Source organism: Mesocricetus auratus, unplaced genomic scaffold, assembly GCF_017639785.1.
Source record: "Mesocricetus auratus isolate SY011 unplaced genomic scaffold, BCM_Maur_2.0 Super-Scaffold_100676, whole genome shotgun sequence".
Classification (NCBI taxonomy): domain Eukaryota; kingdom Metazoa; phylum Chordata; class Mammalia; order Rodentia; family Cricetidae; genus Mesocricetus; species Mesocricetus auratus.
The window spans coordinates 138,942,115-138,958,802 of record NW_024429266.1 but is presented as its reverse complement, the minus strand read 5'-3'; the positions used below and the strand labels follow the sequence as shown (position 1 = coordinate 138,958,802).

The following is a 16,688-nucleotide window of genomic DNA, read 5'->3' as shown; positions in this document are numbered from 1 at the left end:
GACTCCCATCTTTTAAGTAAACTCAAGAAATTTGGTAAGTCAGTGGTATAAACTTCAAGCAAGGAGACAGCATTGACAGTAACAGTCTTTTTCCTGTCATTTGAAAAGCAAGTGAAGTATAGTAGGAACAGACCAGAAACTAAAGATTTGTTTTCTGGACCAATGAGATGACTCAGCAGTTAAAGGATCTCTCAGCCAAGCCTAAAGACCTGAATTGGATCTCCAGGATCCAAATAATGAATGGAGGAAGCTACTTCTGAAATCTGTCCTCTGACTACCACATATGTGTGAGTTCCCTGCCCCAATAAATGAAGAAATATAATTTAAAAATCACGTTCTTTTCCCCGAACCTTCAGATGATTTGAATTTTGGAAGACTTGCCTATTTTGAATAAAGAATAAAATTTGAGTGTCTGCTATGGCACCTAGGCATTGGTAAGGACTTGCCTATAGGACCCTTCATGTCCAGTATATGCTGTGGTTTGGCTATATGGATGTTCTGTAGAGTACAGCTAGAGATGGAGGCTGCTGGCCTAGGGCTCTCCCACTCTGAGGAAATCTTTTGCATAGCAGATGCTGCTCACAGGATCTGGAATTCTACCTGCTGTTGCTTTGACAGAACAGCATGGGGCTAAGGACATGTGTACAAAATTCAGCTTTATATTACAGAACACTAGGATTCCCATCAATGAACAATTATTACCAAAGAAGGTAGCAGGAGTTGCAAAACAGCTATGGTTATAGTATTAATATAAACACATCAGAATAAAATGTGTTCTCATGAATAGAAGCTGTGGGCTATGATAAAAGACCAGATAATCAAGATGTGATATGTGATTTTCATATATTGTCTAAGTGGGTTATTATTGGTGTGTGTGTGGTATTTTCTTTTTAGTGTGAGCTCATATGGACCATCGGAGTTTGGTGCATTTTGGATTTTATTGAACTCTAGTCACTTGTAGTTTGGTCAGAACCTTGTGATACAGCCTTGTGATACAGAAATGGTCGTTCTTTCATTAAAATCCTGGCTTCTAATATAGTTGTAGAATACATAGAAGGTTGTCATGTTCAAATTTCCAAGTGTCCAAATCTTATTCACATCAAAGCCTGAAACAAAACATATCCCATTTGAGTTCTTACTGAAACTGCCTGCCATTCTGTTGAACTTCACACCAGTGACTCCAGGGTAGAGCTTGGTGCAGCGCAAATGCCACTATGGTTCCCATGAAGTGGTTTGATTTTGGCCTCTATAAAACCAACATGCTTATTCTGATATGGCATATATTAACGTAAAGCGACGGTTACATCATGGCTTGTCCTAAAATTCTGTGGAAGTAAAAACTGACTCAGTCCATCATTCCTAGCCAGTTATGTATGCATTTTTTTCCATTCTGTAAGTTGTGGGAGTAAATATATCAATACATTCGTGTTAATGTATTAATGGCATTAAGATAACAAAACCATGAACCCACATAATTAGAGATTGAAATCTTGATGAAACAGTCATTTCTGAATTCCAAAAATATCCTGATTATCCCAGATGAAGATTCAACTTTAATGCCCTATTGGCATCCAAAGTAACCCTAAGACACTGAACTTACCAAATGGTGTGTGTGAATGGAGATTGTAGAGGACTTCAAGGAACTAACTCACAGAAGGAAAGCAGTATACCTGGGGCGTGGGTTATTCTTTGCCCACTTGGGTTATGTTGAGCTCAGAGGGAGAACATTATTAGCAAGAGGTTTCCACAAATGTATGTGATTTGATGAATCTGCATGTGTAGGATTTGAAAGTGCAGCAAAAAAAAATATGCACTTTAAAAAGAGGCTGATAAGAGAAAATCCTGTTAGTTTTGGAGCATTAAATTTTCTTCATTAAAAAATATTAAATGTAATTTCAAATATCTACTAATGTTGGCTTATTTGTGAGGAAAAAGGGGAGCATTAGGATAGGACAAGAGGTGACATGGTATTTTACAGATAAGAATTTTTATAATGGATTGAAACTTACATTCATTCAACAAATGTACAAATTACTCTTTAGTGACAGGCATCACATTAGGAATGCAGCAGTGAACAGAACCAAGTCCTCTGCTGCCACAGGGCTTACACTCCAGAGGGAGATGATGGACATCACATGCATGACTGCTCTGAGCAAGAGCTATTTCATACAATGATAAGCCCAAAGTCAAAACAGAAAACCCCAAGAGAGAGGAGGAAGGGAGAACTATGAGTATTAAAGATACAGGGACATTCTGCGATGGTGGATCAAAAGATCGGGTGAGGGGACAGAGAGCATATTAGGGTGAAGAAGCAGTAATGTCAAGGTGCTTATGAACAGGTGTCTGGTATACCGGGATATCTGTGAGGGGATGAAGTACCTATCTGTACAGGACTTTGCGCCTTATTACACAGGTTATATGTCATGCTAATGGGAGCAGAGGACATCTGAGAATAGAGAATGCCTTGATTGAGGCATCAAGAACAGGATGTAGGCATGTAATACTAAAAAAGATGGGGGAAAGGTCAAGAGAACCTGGGTTCTGAAGTAATTCAAGTTAGCATGATCTCTTTAGACATATGACCACAGTAGAAGTAAACTGTCCACATTCTGACTGTGACTTTAATAAAAATTTTTCATATAGCGTAGTTACTGAGAAGAATATGTCTGCTGTATAAATGTAAAATAGACATCTGCCATCATGAACAACATTTACAGACATGTCAGAAATCTTCATTTGATTTAAATTACACAAAAAGTTTTGATTTACTCCAATGTAGTAGCAATTTGTAAATAGCTCACTTGGCAGTGCCTGTATACTTTGCTAGATAAATTGTGTTTGAATGGGTAGTTAAGTAGAAAAATTGTGTTTCAAAATTCTGTCACCAAAATGCCTAAGTATGCTTCTGTCTCTTATAAAAGACTGAGAAATAGATTATGAATCCTAAGTACTAAACTACAATTCAGAACCATAAGAAAACTTTAATCCTTATTCTAGGTACTAAAACGATAAATGTGAACACTGAGAGGCAGTGAGCTGTTTTCTTCTTCATGCACAATTCACTGATGGGCCTTGGTGAGAATACGAACTGTGATTGCCTGGACCATGTGTGCTGTGTAACCTGGTTCAATTCTGCAGACATATACTCTCTGTATAGCTATAAATATTTTATTCTTTATGTGTATATGTATGTGTATCTGTATATGTGTATATGCACATGAGTGCAGATGGCCACACAGGCCAGAAGAAGGCTGGTATTACAGGTGGCTATGAGCCACCCACATCGAGTGCTGAGAAGTGAGCTAGGATCTGCAAGAGTAGCAAGCACTATTAACCACCAAGCCATCTCTCCAGCCACTTTCTCTATTTTTTTAAAATAATGAACAGTTTTTTTTCTCTTTAGGTATGGGGCTAGGGAGATGACTCAGTGGGTAAAGTTGCTTGTTGTACAAGCATTGGAACCTGAGTTCTATCCTCAGTACCCAAGTATAAACAAGGTGTGCCAACATGTGCCTATTACCCTTCCACGGGGTACAAAACCAGGTGGATCCTGAAGGATAACTACTGTTTGATTTATCCTAACTGGAGGGAGACATCCCACATTCAACCGTTGACACATGCCTGTCAAAACACAGTAGTGCGTGTGTGCGTACACACACACACACACACACACACACACACACACACACACACACACACAAACATAATTATAAGAAACTGTACACTGAAGCAGAAATCCCTTAAGGAAGAGGGCCTTGATGGTCTCTGCTTTGTCAACCATAGCAGGTACTTTGTATTTGCATTTTTAAAAAATAAAATTACACATGAAATACATGAGCTCATGGTACTTTCAAGTCCTTTGAACCCTCTCAGTGCGTCACTGCCTTTAATTTGTAAATTTCTACTAAAAGTCAGGCAATTAAAGAACATAGTACAGCACTGATGTGAGGTGATACATACATATCTTAAGTGCCTCAGGTGTCATTGTCCCAGCCTTAGCTCCACACTATAATGTAATGTAAGTGAGCATATCAGTTGCTGTGAAAACATTCCATGACAAAAAAAATCAGAGTAAATGGGTTTCTTTTAGTTTTTAGTTTTGTTTTAGCATCCAGCTCCTGTCCATTTTTGTAGGGAAGGCATGGCACTCAGATAGATCCCGTTTCATGCATATGCAGGGAGCAGAGAGAAAAAAGTGAGGCCAAGGTAAGCTCTTCCCTAGGGAAGGACTTCCTCCAGCAAGGCTGCACGCCCAGCTACAGTGGTGGAGTTCTTCCAGAAAGGCTCCACCCTATTAAGATTCCATAACTGCCCCCAACAACAAACTGGGGATGTAGTATTAAAATACACAGTCTTAATTGGGAGATTTCTCATTCCGAAAATCACAGTAAGTGTGCTTCCTCACAGAACCCATTTGTGGGACTCTGAGGATGCAGTGAGGTCCATAAAAGTCACTTACAGTCTGATCAAGGAGGCAAAACACAGCCCAGTCTAACAAATGCTTCCTTGTTTAATTCATTCAGTTTACATTTCCAGACAAGTATATCTTATATGTGAATGTGTTCCATCCTATACCCCCTTCCCCCTTCTTGTCCCTCTTTCCCCTCAACATTCCCCTTTTGTCCCCTTAAAAACTCCACATTTGATTGAATCATTTATACATACATAATATTACACATCTGTAGAAAAAGAAACCTTTTTCCTCAAAGTTGTATGACATATAAGTGAGGTGATATCCAGGGACACAGGACCTCAAAAAAAAAAAACAGTGGCCTTTCTATTGTGGTTATTTTGTTTTCCTTTTTTGTAGTATACTCAATCATGGTTAATAATAAAAAGTAAATGAAATATACATAAAATATTTCATCTTATTTCCTATGTACCATTACTGTTAAAATTTGGATGTGTGCCTTTCTAAAGTTTATAAGCTTTCAGAAGCAGTCTGTGTGCTAATGCACTTAAACTTGTATTATGAGTTGATTTTTAAAAAAAGGTTGTCTTCTTAATGGTATTTTGTAATCTTTTTTCTTTACTCAATATTTTGTGACCATGTTTCCATGTAAATAAATATTCTCTAAACATGTGCTTCCTGGCTGGATAGTATTTTATTATATGACTATGTAATGACTGACTTAGAAACAATTCATTTTGGGTATAGTGATGAGTAAAGAGACAAGTGTTGAAAAAGAGAAATACAGAACCCTATTTGTCTAGGTAGTATAATGTGATTTAAAACAAATGCATGACTAAGTAAAATATTTAGGAAAGGTGTGAGAACAGACTTGAAGTTTAGAAGGCTTTTCGCTCCTGGGCAGTTTTATATAATCAAATATTTTCACATAAACAAATTATAAATTCCTTGCAGAGCCTAGGTTGTCTTTGAACTCAAGGATATATTCATGTCTTATCCTTAGTATTAACATATGTGTGTAAGGTGGGTGCATGAACCTTCTGTGCAAGCAACTCAGAAACCTGAGGCATGAGGATGTTTTGTTCAAGGGCAACTTGGGCATCACAGGGAAAGAAATCCTACCTCAAATAAATTAATACATAGCAAAATTGAATCACCTAGAAATTACCTTTGGTATATTCTTCTGTGTATTATCAATTTTACTGTATACATTTGATTTTGTTTTCATCTGAAAAACAATCAGGTTTCCCTGTGCCTTCTGTATCTGCATATAGCTAAAAGGGCCCGTGAAACTATAGGTAAGCCCAATGTAGGGTTGCATGTCATGTCCCATAGAAAGATGGAGAGTTTCTAAAGGATGTGCCACTAAAAAGATAACGTTGGCTAGAAACCATTGTTTTCCCACATCCCCTACCAGTGGGAGGGGAAGCACAAGATCGCCAGTAGTTGCGATTGCTTGTGGATGCAGGGCCTGCCTGGACGGCAGCCCAACTGATAAAGTACTTGTGTAGCATGCGAGAGCCCTGGGAACAAAACCTGCTTCATATCTTCTTATGAAGTTATTTTATGCCAGATTGGTAGCTCCCTAAACCTCAGCTTTCCCAGCAGTAAAATGGCCAAAACAGAACTCACACTATCTGGGAGGCACTTTGAAATAGAATAAGAAGGGGTTGGGAAGAAGGTACTGTGGTAAGGAAACTAATTTTCTCTGTCTTCTTCCAAGTGCTCTAATTCCCTTACGTGGTTTTGTTAACCTAAATAACTAACCCTGTGTTATCAAGGGCATTGTTCCTTCCTGGAGAAGAGATAACACCTGCAAAGGAATGCCTTCTTGGGTGTGTCTAGTCGAGATGTGTTTCTTTTCTGTTCACCAGGACAGAGATATCCCTGGATATGTGTTCCTGCCTCAAGGAGCACTATGAGGGACAATTATCATAATTGTTGATAAAGCTATGGAAGAAAGAAATGAGAACCCTTACAAAATTATAAGACTTTGGTGGGCAGTTGTCTGACAGACATGCGAAACTAGATTGATATACACAGGGTCCAGGCCTCTGCATGCTTAGAAGTTAGACACAGAGTTTTAGAGTCAGTCACTCATACAGGCAGCATGACTGAATAGATATGAAATGTGATCTTGTTGGATTCTAGTGGTAGCTGAGTAGAGATATTCCACTTGCTATGGCTCATGGAAATATACTGATACTCTATATAAGCATAAGATAGAAAGTACCCCCCCTCCTTCAAGAACTTAACCCAAACACTGAGTCATTTATTTTCATGGCACCAAACTGAATCATTTCAGCATGCCAAGTTATAGCCAGAATTTACTTTGAAGGCAGTTTGTTGTAGTTGATCAAAACACCTTGTAGGAGTCAATACCATTTTTCCCAGAAGTTCTAGCTTCATTTTTTATTCTGATTTTACTTTTGAGAAGTTCAGATTCATTTTAATTTTTGTTTGTTAACAATTTTATACATGTGAAAAATTACATGTAATCATATACAACTCCGGTTTCCTCCCCCAAGTCCTCCTATACTCCAACCGTCGCCTCTTTCTCCTAATTTCACATCCTTTTTATTTTACTTTAAAAAAAAGAAACATTAAGTTCAGTTGTCCTGGCCTCATGTAATGAATGTCGGATCATTCCCCGGAGCATAGTTAATCTACTAGGGGCTACATCCTCAAGAATTCTACTCAAAGTATTTGCAAAACTGAAATTACAAAGAACCTAGTTTATGTTCTAGAAGCACTAAAAATTCAAGCAAGCCATCATGAATGAAAACTGACCTAAGAGACAAATTATAAATTAAGCCTGCAATGACTAGATTATGATTACAAAGTATTTTAAAGAAAGTGAAGGTTTCATTTGGGATCAAAAGTTTGTCAAACTGTCAAGGGTATACACAGATTGTCGGATTGTGAGCTGTCATGATGGAGAGTGTGATGTGTTCACTACCTTAGGCCTGGGCCAGTGAAGTCAAGAACCACAGTACCTGAGAGTGTCCAGTCTCTGCCTTGCAGAAGGATAATGCCGACAGGATGCTTCTAGGGAGCTGAGACTAGCAGCCCTAAGCTTCAGTGTCACTCAGCTAGCCATGCCTTCTTTAAGGAGCTCTTCCCATTTACTAAAGCAAAAAGTGGAGATAAAAATATATCCCAACAGCAAAATTGCTTAGAGTTCTAGCTAGTTTCTTTGCTGAAGAAATCAATCTCACAGAGACTCCTTGAATCATACAAGGTCAATCAATATGATGAAGAAGGACACAAAGCATTCTGGGATAGTCAGGAGTTGTCTTTAGCTTTGTAAATGAATAGGGTTTGCTGACAGCCTGGCCTGCCAAGTCATCAGATTTGGTCATCATAGCTAAGGCAGCTGGGACAACCCAATCCATCAATTGATCTTCTCATGAGAGCCTTTACCTCACCAAACTGTCAGAGACATCAGCATGCTGTATTCTTTTATCAAGCACAGAATCCTAGATAAGCCTTTTCTCTCGGTTTTCAAAGTACACAGCATGCCTAGAACTGGAGTTCTCACTCCCCAATAGGTTATTCCAGAGATAAGCTTTGAAAGCTTCTTTGTGCCTAGCACTGCCTTGGTCCCACAATGGAAAGAATTGGTCGTGACTCAATTAGGAAATAATTACATCCTAAGATGTACTTCATTGGTGGTAACATCTCTGTGTCCAGGGACACAAACTCACTGAGTGACTTTGTACTTGGCATCCCTTTTATTGCAATGTTCTTTCTCAAATCTGGTGAGGATAGCTTCTTTGTCTCTAAAGTTTAGCTTGAATGTGTTCACTTGATTGTGTCAGTATGTTTAATTTGCTAGTTACACCTGCCACATTCAAGGTAACATTGCCTCTGAGTTGTTACTCTCGACTTCACTGTTGGAACTTATCTCTTATGAAGAGGAACAAGATGTAGTTTATAGTCCTCAGAACTGAGAACATCTAGCCTGGCAAAGAGGAGGCTACAAATGGATTGCACTTCATCCTCCCTAATAATAATAAATAATGGTGAGGCTAGAAGAGGAGGAGGAAGAAAAAAGGAGAAAAAAAACATATTTTCAGTACGTTAAGTCTCATATTTTGGGTCAGTGGTTTGCTCCTGTTCCCTGTTCAATCAGTTGATGTAGCAATGAATAAGCTAAGATGAACTCTGCTTGGTTTCTTTTTTATTTACATTCCAGTGTTAAGCTCTTCCTTTATAGTTGGAGCTTTCCTAAAGCTCTGGGGGAGGGCTTCATTGGATCTATCCAGAAGATCTCGAAATGATCCCAGTAATTGTGTTGCTGTTGTCATTGTTTGAGGCAGGGCCTTATAGCTCAGGCTGGTCTCAAACATGACATGTAACCAAGGCTGGACATGAACCACTTGATCTTCTTACCTCAGGATCCCACATGCTAGATTACAGGTTTCACAAGGGTGAAAATGAAGCACACCATTTGCTTGCTGTTCTATTCAGAGATCTTCCATGAGCAGTTTCTCATTGTCCCCGCTAGGACAGCACACCTGTCTGAATATGTCCATAGGAATGATTGTCAAGAGCTAGGCAGACCTCTCATTGCCAGTAACTAAGCATTTTTCAGGCTACACTATGGACACTGGAAACTATTAACTCACTGCTTCCCAAAAGACACCAATATTTTCTTTATATACCTCTAAATCAGTCCAGATGGCAGAAGTCACCACTGAGACATTCTGTGAGTCCAGACTCAGCCTGCAGAATCACAGCATTTCACAAGGAAGACTTTAATTGCTAACTTGATTAAGTAACTAGGACATCCTTTGAATAATATTGTATTGCTATTTGTGTGTGTGTGAGCATTTCTGTGCACATGTTTATATGTGCTGGTGTAGAGGTAAATGTCATTTGAGACCCCAAGGCAGAGACTTTCACTGAAACACACCCATTTGACTAGACTGTTTAGCCAGCGATCCCCAGGGATCCTTCTTCTCTGCCTCCCCAGGTCTAGGTTACTTGTGAACCCCACTACGCTCATCCTTTTGTATAGTAAGTGGGTTCTGGAGATCTGAATTCACATTCCCTTCCTTGAACATGACAAGAACTTTATTAATTTAGCTCTCTCTCTCCTGTCCCATCCAGATGATTCATGTGCTTGGAAAGGGAGATCTTGATGAAATAAGACAATGGGTAAAATCAAATGTTGATTTAACTCAACAGACGTTTAAAACAGGTTTTCCATTTTGTCAGTGGGAATAAATACTGTCTAAAAAAAACAGTAAGAAAAATACATCTGGTAAAGCATTGTTGAGCTGTCGTAACCAGCCAGGACATGCAAAATATCAGTGGAACTCTGGCTGATGTCTTCTTTGAATCTACAAGGAAGAGAGGCGCAGACTTGTACCAGCATTTCGCCCTGTAAGCTGCTAATTGAAGGGTAGCTATTTGTACAAAGCTTCTACCTTTCTAGCCTCCCGCCCCCAAACACACATCTTCTTATACATCATCCTACACACCTACTCTGCCATTTGTAAGAAGACAGTTGTTATCCTTGAAAGGACTGTTCTCTCTCTCTCTCTCTCTCTCTCTCTCTCTCTCTCTCTCTCTCTCTCTCTCTCTCTCTCTCTCTCTCTCTCTCTCTCTCTCTCTCTCAGCACCGGAACTGAAATGCCTGATCAAGTGGGTTACTCAAAAGTCAAAAATAATTTCTTAACAGCTTCATTCCTGGCTACATTTTCTGCTAATGTCCATGTTGCCTGCAGCTGAAAGATTGAGAGCCTCCCCCAGAGTAGCCCACTACTCAGTTTAGCTTGAATGGAGTTTTGGTTCCAGATTCTGTGTTTGAGGGATATGGTGCACGTGTGTGCAGAGGGAGACCAGTAGGCAGCCTTAAGTATTGTTCCTCATGCTTGTAAGTCAGTCACTGAACTTTAAAGGATAAACAATGAAACCAGCTATGTTCAAATTATTTCTGTCATGTCTAGAGCAAAGTATCTCAGAAGAAGCAGAACTTTGTGGACTGCTTTAGAAGTTTTGAAACCTGGGTATCAAACCTACTTAAGGAGATGAACATGGATATTACAGGACTATGAGTCAGTCCTAAACCAACCCATCTGTAATATCAGAACCAGGGAAGATTCAATTTACTAAGTGTCCTAGGGAATTCTTCTGCCCCCATCCTTTACCAACTGTGTTAGTTTCAGTTTCATTACTGAGATACAGTATGCTGACAAAAGCAACTTAGGGAAGAAGGGGTTTATTTTAGTTCACAATTCCAGGCTACAAGCCATACCAGGGAAAGTCAAGGAATTTGAAACAGCTAATCACATTTCATAATCAAGAGCATAGAGGAAGGAGATCATGTATGCATGATCCCATGTTCAGCTTGCTTCTCCACCCTTATAAAGTTCAGAATTTCCTGCCTGGTGAATAGTGTCACCCACAGTGGATAAGTCTTCTTACTCTAACAATACCGTCAAAAGTATCACCCCATAGACATGCCCATAGTCCCACCAGATTGAGATAAACCTTCATTGAGCCTATCTTCATGGTGATTCTAGATTGTGCCAAGCTGACAATCAAATCTAACAGTCTTTTGTATAGACAGTGTGGACCAACCCACTGTATCATTGTTCCATTCAGAAACAAGCATCCAAGTTTCATTTTCCTGCTCTGTGCAAATCACCCTGGTCCACCTTGGCCAACAAACCACTTCAGACCTTCCTAGGGAGTCCCGCTCCCCTTAAAATGACTCAGAAAGACATTAGAATGTTCTGTGAGTTTCACTTCAAATAAATCAAAGAAAGAGACACACAAAAAGATGTGTGTCAGCATTTTAATTATTTGGATGCTAAGACTCAACAATTAGGAACCTGTAGGCAGCATCTAATTTTTTAGTTTTCATCCTTAAAATGACAGATTTGACTTTCCTCTACATCAGAGCCACTCTTATACAAAGCAAATTTTCCTGAATTTCATTGTGTGGCAGACATACTTCCTTGGGTCTGTTTGTCCCATTTCCCCATTTTATAAAACCTGTAATATAAGGCTTCTTCTTTATTTATATTATAGTTTTCAGGATTTTTAAAGGATCACAAACATTTTCCTGAAGCCCCTGTTTCTGATTTCTGACTTAGATGAAAATGAGCAACAAGCTATCTACTAACAAATACACGGTTCTTGGGCCTCTTGACCTCATGGTGACCAGTTAGAGTGTGTTTTGTAGCTCAGATCTTCTGGCCCTTTCACTGCCACAATTTGATTATTTGCCCTGATTCCTATTTTGTATAGTAATGGAGCTAGGTATATTACTGAGCTTTTATATTCTTTGTCCACTGAAAGCTCTACATCGTGTATTGACTCTGCCTTGGCTGCCATACTTCTTTTATTCATCAGTGTTAAAAGATTCTGCACTGTCCTTTGTGGAATCATGCAGGCATCAGAACAGACAGAGACTAGTGGAAGTCCAGGAAGAGGGAAGACATCAGAATCTAATGAGGAAGTCATCCCAATTCCTCACAGAGGGTAAAGAACAGCCTCTGCTTTCAAGAAGAAGCTGTGAAAGCATAAGAGAATTGAATCTGGTTTCTTTCCAAGAGTTAGAAACCCAGTGGCCTCAGTCTCCAGGTAGTACCTATCCACTTTGGAGGGGTAGCAAGGGCCATAGCCATAGTAGTTAGCATTTGTATGCCAGCTTTCCCATAATTCCCAGGGTTTAGTTCAGTGTTTCTGTGCTTGGCTAGGCATGACTTTCCAAAATCCTATTTTTCTCTCTCTTTTTTAATTTAAATTAGAAACCATCTTGTTTTACATATCAATCCCAGTCCCCTCTCCCTCCATTTCTTCCATGCTCCCAACAGACCGCCCCCACCCCATTGCATCCCTGTTCTGCTCCCTGGAGAAGGTTAGGCCTTCCATGGGGGATCATCAATGTCTATCACATCATTTGGAGCAGGGCCTAGGCCCTCTCCCCCCCCTGCCCCATGTGTGTAGGTTAAGAGAGTATCCCTTTCTGTGGAATGGGCTCCCAAATTCTATTCATCCACTAGGGATAAATACTGATTCACTATCAGAGGCCCCATAGACTGCCCAGGGATCCTAACTGACAACCACGTTAGGGGGTCTGAGTCTGTCCTATGCTGTTTTTTCAGCTATCAGTCTGGGATCCATGAGCTCCCCCATGTTCAGGTCAGCTATTTCTATGGGTTTCTCCAGCCTGGTCTTGTCCCATTTGCTCATCACTTCTCCCTCTCTGCAACTGGATTCCAGGAGTTTGGCTTAGTATTTAGGTGTGAATCTCTGCTTCTGTTTCTATCAGTTAAGGCTCTAGGATGGCATATAAGGTAGTCCTCAATCTTATTATAGGGGAAGGACATTTTAGGTAGCCTTTCCACTACTGTTTAGATTCTTAATTGGGGTCATCCTTGTAGATCTCTGAACAGTTCCCTAGTGCCAGATTTCTCTTTAAACCTGCAATGGCTCCTTCTATTAAGGTATCTCTTTTCTTGCTCTCCTATATTTTTCCCCGATTCAATCTTTCTGTTCCCTCATGTCTTCCCCCCCCTCCTCCTCTCCCTTCTCTTTCTCCTAACTCCCACTCTCCTCCCATCATGCTCCCAATTTGCTCAGGAGCTCTTGTCCCTTTCCCTTTCTCTGAAGGAACCATGTATGTCTTTTTTGGGGTCCTCCTTGTTTCCTAGCTTCTTTGGAGGTGTGGCAAAAATCCTAATTCTTATCCTTTCTAAAAATAAATCTCAGTCCCCTACAACTTGAAATAGGAGAGAATATGAACTCTCTTTCTTTGTAGCCTTCTTTCTCTGTGAGTATGTATGATTTATAAAATTTATGAGTAATTGTATGTATATGTAGGGTATAGGGTCATACTTCAGCTTGTTTATACATCATGGGCAGATTAAGAAAACTAGGAAATGGATCTGTTACCATCTTTTGATAAGGGCACTTAAGATCTATCTTGGCATTTTTAAAATACACAGTATATTATTATTGACCATAGTCACTATGCTACATAAAAAAACTGAACTTAACTCCTCATAGGTAACTGAAATTTAGTGCCCTGTTCTCCAGCCTCAACTTCTGGGAACCATCATGCTGCCCTTTCTATGAAACTGACGTTTTCTTCCAATATGAGACATCATACCGTACTGATGGGTAGGAAAGTTAAATTAGTTAAATTAGTACAGTGCTCCCATCTCTTTTGAGATATTGTCTCATTCTTTAGCACAGGCTGGACTTGAACTCAGGATAATTTTCTTACCTCAGCCTCCCAAGAGCAGTTGTGTGTCGCCACAACAATATTTTATAAAACAGAGTGGCACCTCATAGGAATATTAAAGGTACAAGTATCACATGGTCTCCTTCTGCATACTTTTGCATATGTTTTCAAAGGAATTTAATTAGGTGTGTTGAAGGGACTCTGCATGCCTATATTCATAGCAGAACTGTTCACAATAACCAAGACAAGAGTCAACCAATACACAAATAACAGAAATTTGGATATATGCATAATGAAGCATAATACAGCCATAAAGAAGAAAACTAAAGAAGAAAAATCCCCTCATTTATGATAGTTGTCAGCACCTGAAGCTCTAGCTGCCTTTTGGAGAACAGATCAACAGGCATCTCACTTTTCTCTTTCCTTTGCTGCCAAAGAAGTGGATGCTTCAAATCCCTGCATCTTTGGCAGTTTTTTCAGAGTAAATTGACTTGTTCTGGTCCTCCATGTTTCTTAGCTGAGGATTCCACTTTGTCAGTGCTCCTAAATGAGTTAGCACCTCTTTTCTCTGATATATGGCTTTCAAAATATTGAAACTTTTTTGTGCTATTGATGCTTTTAAAAGAAAACTGGGTACATTTAAAAGAACATTACTTTTAAGGTCATCTTCATGGGGTTTGAGAAAATAGAAATGGCAAGTACATGTGCTAAGTCTGCCACCTTCAGCCATGCGTTGTTTATTTTGAAGCTGAAGTGCTCAATAAACAGCCCTGCTACTTAGAGGGGGAGCCGGATAGGATGATTAGTATATACACAGTTGCAGAGGGAGCTGAACACTTGGATGAACATAGAGGCTGCACAGAACATGTGGGAGTCTAGCTTAGGCTGGACCTCAAGTTGATTTTATAGTTTTAGTCAAGTGTTTATAAGACTCTTGATGACAGCGTTAAAATCTTTGTTTCCAGCTCAGCCAGTTATGAAAGTGTAGCTGTGAATGCCTGCTCTTTGTGGCCATGTCAGACATCTGGCAAAGCTGGAATTATTCACATGATGATAAATAATTGTTAAGAAACTCCATTTCATAGTCTCCTTCATGGTGTCTTCTGATGAGCCAGGGGCTGGTATGAATGTCATTAGTCCCACTAGTTACAGGGAACTGAACAAAGTGATTCTGATTCCACTGTTATTACACTTAGCTGGTTTGCAATTTCTCACCCAGTGCAATTGAAGTCTCAACATATTACAAATGGATCACTCTTTTTTTTAAAGGATGTTTTTAAATCAGATAAATTCATCTTTTGTGTTACTGGCATTTTCCCCATGATATTGTTCTCCATATAACTCTACTGTAACATGTAGTCTTCCCGCCTGCCACTTGGGTCCCGTTGCTGATTTGTCTGAGCCACCAAATAACACACAAGACACTATATTAACTATGAAGCTGTTGGCTGTTTGCTTGGTTTCTCATTGGCTAGCTCTGACTTAATTATTAACCCATAATTACTAATATATATTTTATAAGTTCATATCTTACCAAGAACACAGACTTGTGTCCCCTCTTCCTGGGAATCACATGGTGACGACTCCCTTCACTACATTTCCCAGAATCTTCCTGGACTCCTAGTCCCATCTATCTTGCTTCCCTGTTGGCCAACAGTGCTTTATTTACATATACACAGGACTTCCCCATCACTCTACCTTGCCAATTTTTATTAATTTCATTATGCATATTAATTTATATAGAATAATGACTATCACTTGACATGTTCATGTGTGTTTTCTAGTCAGTGTCTGTGGGCACATGTGCATGTGCAGAGGTAAGAGAACGGTTTGTGGAAGTCGCTTTTCTCCTTCATGATGAGCATCTCAGAGACTGAACAAAGGTTGTGAGGCTTGGCAACAAGTGCTTTTCTTACTGAGCCATCTCTCTGACCCTTTGTTGTATTTTCACACATGTGCACACATCACTCAGCTCGTTTGCTCCTTTCTCCCTGATATTGCCCCTTCTACTTTCATGATCTTCTTTTTGCTCTTTGAAGACTGCACATGTGATAGAAAATATGTACTGTTTATAGCTCATGGTCTGGCTTATGTTAGCTGATATGGTGATCACCAGTTCCTTCCATTCCTGCAGATGACATGACTGTGTTCTCTTTGGTTGAGTGATATTCTACTCTGTGAACAGCAAATTAGAAATCTCTTCACTCATTCTTCCAGATAACAGCATTTGCATTTTTACATTCCTAAAACTTTATCAAGCATGTAGTCTAATGATAAGAGACAAAGATGTGAGACACTTAACGGGCAGGATGGCAATTTAGGAAGTTTTGGTGATGTATTGCTAGCATATGGTAACTATTATCAGGACACTTTATTAAATTTCTCCTGCAAGATTAATATATGCTTGAAAATAATCTAATGGAACTACATTTTATTTACTAGGAAAACTGTATATAGTTTGGAAAACTTTATATTTAAAGGATAAGAAAATAACTGGCATCTATACTGTATGTGTTTTAGCTCTAATTCTGCAAGTCTTGGGGCTATAGGTGCTTCAGGCTTTCCTGGGGGTGGGCAAGAGTCAGGAATGAATTCCGTTCCTTCCACACACTCCCAGATAACTTCTCCCCAATTGGCCCTGCTACTTATTGAGTAAAATATTTGATTTTTATGAAAAACGACAACAACCCAGAAGTCCTGAAATCTTGTTGATAGACATTTCGAAATATAAAGATGTTCTTTACATGAGATTGTATCTAGTATTTTGTATCTGTAGTATCTAAATCATTAACAGAAAGTCAATTATTGAAGTATAAATCCTTTCAATTCTATGCAATGAATCTGGTTAAAGATAGATGCCACGTTCTTTGGAGATTAGCTAGCACCTATTTTGAAATAGAATGAGAGATGCCATAGTAGAGAGAGTCATTATACATTTGAGGAGAGATCTGGCACTAGTGTGATTTCCAGAGATCAAAAAGGATGACAGCAACTGGCAAACTAAGCAATAGTAATAAATGCTACCTTAAATGCCCTTCTCCAGTAACGAGATTGAGGACTACCTTATATTCC

General features: G+C 39.3%; 1 protein-coding gene across 4 annotated transcripts in view; it reads left to right on the top strand.

Moving 5' to 3' along the window:
* The window catches only part of Ctnna2 (catenin alpha 2), a 1,132,589-nt gene that overhangs the window by 392,430 nt on the left and 723,471 nt on the right, over window positions 1-16,688 (top strand). The window lies entirely within an intron of this gene.